Genomic DNA, 5374 nt, shown 5'->3' on the forward strand with positions numbered 1-5374 from the left:
TTGTTCCAAACTATTATACTGTGTGGTGAGAAATTGTGTACGTATATCATTTTCCAGTATAATAATATTTGTTTATGGAACTCTGAACATTTGACAGGAATCTTGTTGATATCCAAGTCAGAGATAAGCAGAAGACTCAGGCCGCCGACTTTGTTGAATAAGTAGTTTGGAGTACAATACCAGAAAGAACGATGAGGTTTGATCCAGGATTTCAACCAGTTCACCTTCAATGTCCCATTCAAGCAGTCCGACTCTATCACTTTCAGCCCTCCTTCACTTGTTTCTTTCACCATATGTGATTTTTCTTAGATGGTGTGGTCTGTTCCTCCAGATAAAGTTGAAATTGATTTGGTTAACAGATTTTACGAGTTGATTTGGAGCAGCATTGGAATACGCTGGGTATATACATCTGGATAAACACATCCATTTTAGTCAAATATATCCGGCCTAATATTGATAAATCTCTCTGGAGCCATATATTAGAATTAAGCTTTACTTTGATTCAGTTTAGATTCAATGTTCCTGGATTGATTTAACGTTTGGTCCTTGGATAGGAAAATGCTCAAGTATTTTATTTCTGATTTCATAGAAACATCGCTGATTTCCTTTAGTGGCGAGTCATGCAGCGCAAGAAGTTTGCATTTCTTTAAGTTTAATGACAATCCTGAAGCCTTGGAGAATGTTTTGGTTTTTTTCAGCACTTATTGGGACTTGATGTTCATTTTTCAAAACTAAGGTTGTGTCATCTGCCAGCAGGCTAATAACAATTTCTGTCCCCAACATTACTTCTGTCCCACACGTATACACACACACACACACACACACACACACACACACACCTTAATTCCACTCTTTTATATACGCATGTCTGGAGTTCCGGGAGCTCGTTCTCAACGTTCTGGGGATAATCATAGCTGTGCTGATAGCATTGGCCGAAACGTATCCACAACCAAACCAACATTAGCTCATCCACTCATTCACATATGTGTGTGCCCGGAGGTCCGGGAGCTCCAGTCATAAGTCCGGGTGATCTATGTCCGGAGAAGGCTCACATTAGCCGCTCTAAGGGGTCCTGCTGCCCCCCAGCTTCCCGGCCTTTGAGAAGAGACACATAACTCCGCTCTTCCGCTTCTCCGCTATGGGCCCTGGTACTCCCGATCCTCCGAACTCAGGTGAATTGCGTGACGTGCTTCTGCTCTCCTATAAGCCCCTACACACTTCGAACACGGCTGTTATCACCCTGTTACTGCATTTCAATGACACCCATTTGCTTTCGATCTCAGTGTCTGCCTCCGTACGGAAAAAGCGGGATGGGTGGGGGGGCATAAGCGCATTCGTGGTGTAAGTAATCAGAAGTTAATAGTGTTAACGGTTTGCGAGAAATTTTTAATGCTAGACAAAAAAAGAAAATTAAAAGGATATAATTAAATAAATAGATAGAAAAATAAAATTAAAAACGAAAAAAAAAAATTGTGAGGGGAATATAACATGTAATTAAGTTGGCGGTTCACAAGGAATCTCAGACATCAAACTGTTTTTAATTGAACATAAATAGTACACCCAAATATACAGATGTACAAATAAACATAGCAAGGTAGAACTGAATGTCAATGAAACAACCAGGGATGAGGAAGCAACGGACATCAGGACATTTGTTCTGTATGTAATGAGAAGTTAATAGTGTTACAGGTTTGTGAGAAATTTACAGTGCGAGACAAAAAAAGAAATTAAAAGGAAGTAATTAAATCAATAGATAGACAAATAAGAAATTAAAACGAAAAAAAAAAAAAAAAAATTGCAAGGGGAATGTAACATGTAATCAAGTTGGTTTTTTTTTTTTGTTTTTTTTTTTTACCAAAAAAAAAAGGAACCTCGGACATGGGTAACTATATTTTTTAGTTTTTGGATTTTTCCATAAGTTTTAAGGATTTTTTTTTTTTTTTTTTATATTTCAAAATCGTTTATGAAGACATTAAAATTTGGGGAGCATTTTTGCATTCTGTTCTTGTGAATGAAGAACTTGGCCAGGCCTAAAAGAACATTGACACAGAGTTCATCTGTTATGTTGCTTATAAGTAAACAGAATGTTATATCATCTTTTGAGAAGGAAACTGGTGACGATGGAATGAGAAGGAGAAAAAATATATGGTCAGTGGTTTCAATGTTGTCTTCACAAAATGTACAAATATTATCTTCAAAATTAAAGCGTACCCTCGATAATTCCTTAGATGGGTAGATGTCAGTCATAATTTTGAAGTGGGTCTCTTTTGCCTTGGGGGTATGGGTAGAGTCAGATACATGGTTCGCAGCGTGGCAATCGATTCCTCATCAAATTTATTTAAAATATCCTTTTTTTTTTTTTTGACGTCCAGGGAATAAGTTTCCTGTGAAACATTTCCTAATAAAGGAGTTGCCGCGCTTTTTGTCCACAATTGAGATTCCCTGGAGTGATAGTCGGGGTAACTGTGGTTGTACGGTTCGGTGCGTCATTATATTTTTGGTCAGGAATACAAATTGTCGAGGCAGTGCGTTTCGTAACTTTAGCAACTCTAATATGGGAGGCTTGAATCTGTGTGTAGTACAGAACTGCTCATTGTCCAGAGGACTGCCAGTGTCATCCATCAAGTCAATTATCGACCATATACCTTTCTCAAAGCATTCCTTGTAAAACAGAGGTTTGTTGCCATGCAGTACATATCGATTGTTCCAAACTATTATACTGTGTGGTGAGAAATTGTGTACGTATATCATTTTCCAGTATAATAATATTTGTTTATGGAACTCTGAACATTTGACAGGAATCTTGTTGATATCCAAGTCAGAGATAAGCAGAAGACTCAGGCCGCCGACTTTGTTGAATAAGTAGTTTGGAGTACAATACCAGAAAGAACGATGAGGTTTGATCCAGGATTTCAACCAGTTCACCTTCAATGTCCCATTCAAGCAGTCCGACTCTATCACTTTCAGCCCTCCTTCACTTGTTTCTTTCACCATATGTGATTTTTCTTAGATGGTGTGGTCTGTTCCTCCAGATAAAGTTGAAATTGATTTGGTTAACAGATTTTACGAGTTGATTTGGAGCAGCATTGGAATACGCTGGGTATATACATCTGGATAAACACATCCATTTTAGTCAAATATATCCGGCCTAATATTGATAAATCTCTCTGGAGCCATATATTAGAATTAAGCTTTACTTTGATTCAGTTTAGATTCAATGTTCCTGGATTGATTTAACGTTTGGTCCTTGGATAGGAAAATGCTCAAGTATTTTATTTCTGATTTCATGGAAACATCGCTGATTTCCTTTAGTGGCGAGTCATGCAGCGCAAGAAGTTTGCATTTCTTTAAGTTTAATGACAATCCTGAAGCCTTGGAGAATGTTTTGGTTGTTTTCGGCACTTATTGGGACTTGATGTTCATTTTTCAAAACTAAGGTTGTGTCATCTGCCAGCAGGCTAATAACAATTTCAGTCCCCAGCACGTCTAACTTTTGGATATCGTTGCTCTTTTCAACATAAACGGCTAGCATTTCGGTAGCAATTATAAATAAATAGGGTGAGATGGGGCAACCTTGGGGGATTCCCACATCAACATGGAAGCTCGGAGTGGTGCCGCTTGGCAGGGTGACACAGCTATGAATATTCTCATAGAGCCCACGGATCACATTCCTGAATATTTAACCAAATCCAAAATGTTCGAGCGTTGCTATGATAAATGGATGTTCGACCGAGTCAAAGGCTTTAGAAAAGTCCAAGAAGGATATGCGGCCATTATCTTCAATGCGATACGCCTCTAAACCCATCGCTCGCCCCGACTCGGGGAATCCTAGAGCCTACTTGCACCCCCGCCCTAACTTAACTCCCTCACTCGTGGAGCTCCCTGAGCTCCACACATCCCGGAGCATCACGCCGACTCATTCACATTTGAATGATTGTCTTTATTTTATGTCCGCTAGATAGAGGCATCCGCACATGCGCATCAGTGGAGCTTCAGGCCGGCTGAGGCATGGACTGAAAATCATAAAGACATGTGTGATGAGCTAAAAGGAAGATAAGCATATTTTTATAATAAATGTAAGAAAGAGAGGGTAATGCAGCCTCAGGGCGGCACTGGCCCGTGTCTCTCCAAGCCTGCCTTTGGGGGGGGGGGGCACGGAGCAGTGTCTCCCTGTGCCGGTCCCAAGCCCGGATAAATGCAGAGGGTTGCGTCAGGAGGGGCATCCGGCGTAAAACGTTTGCCAAAACCAAACATGCGAGTCAACCATAACTATACCATACCGGATGGGTCGCGGACCGGGTTAACAACGACCGCCATTGGTACTGATGACCTACAGGGTACTAATGGAAATTGGGCTACTGTGGGTCGAAGAACAAGAAGAAGAAGAAGAGGAGGAGTGCGTGTTCGGAAGCAGAGAGAGAGGAGGAAAGGAAAGAGCCTGGGACTGAGAGTAGGGACTTTGAATATTGGGACTATGACAGGAAAAGGTAGAGAGTTGATGGACACGATGCAGAGAAGGAAGCTGGATATACTGTGTGTCCAGGAGACCAGGTGGAAGGGTAGTAAGGCTAGAAGCTTAGGAGCAGGCTTTAAGTTATACTATTATGGTGCTGACAAGAAGAGAAATGGAGTAGGAGTCATCTTGAAGGAGGAGTTTGTAAGGAACGTCCTAGAGGTGAAAAGAATGTCAGATAGACTTATGAGTCTGAAATTGGAAATTGAAGGTGTGATGCTCAGTGTTGTTAGTGGCTATGCGCCACAGGTGGGATGTGAACCTGAAGAGAAGGAGAAGTTCTGGAATGAGTTGGATGAAGTGATGCAGAATATTCCCAGAAATGAGAGAGTGGTAATTGGTGCAGACTTCAATGGACATGTTGGTGAAGGCAATAGAGGGGATGAAGAAGTGATGGGCAGATATGGTATCCAGGATAGGAATGCAGAGGGACAGATGGTGGTAGATTTTGCAAAAGGGATGGAAATGGGTGTAGTGAATACCTTTTTCCAGAAAAAACAGGAACATAGGGTAACTTATAAGAGCGGAGGTAGGAGCACGCAGGTAGACTACATCTTGTATAGACGAGGTAACCTGAAAGAGATCGGTGACTGCAAAGTAGTTGTAGGTGGGCGTGTAGCCAGACAGCATAGGATGGCGGTTTGTGCGACGACTCTGGTGACAAGGTAGATGACGAGGACAAAGGCAGAGCAGAGGACAAAGTGGTGGAAGCTGAAAAGGGAGGAGCGTTGCACGGTTTTCAGGGAGGAGTTGAGAAAGGGTCTGGGTGGTCAGGGTGAGCTGCCAGATGATTGGACAACAACAGCTAGTGTTATCAGGGAGACAGGTAGAAGAGTACTCGGTTTGTCATCTGGAAGGAAA

The sequence above is a fragment of the Fistularia commersonii genome, unplaced genomic scaffold, assembly GCF_037954325.1.
Source record: "Fistularia commersonii isolate RoL2024-O1a breed Wild unplaced genomic scaffold, RoL_Fcom_v1.0 HiC_scaffold_92, whole genome shotgun sequence".
Classification (NCBI taxonomy): Eukaryota; Metazoa; Chordata; class Actinopteri; order Syngnathiformes; family Fistulariidae; genus Fistularia; species Fistularia commersonii.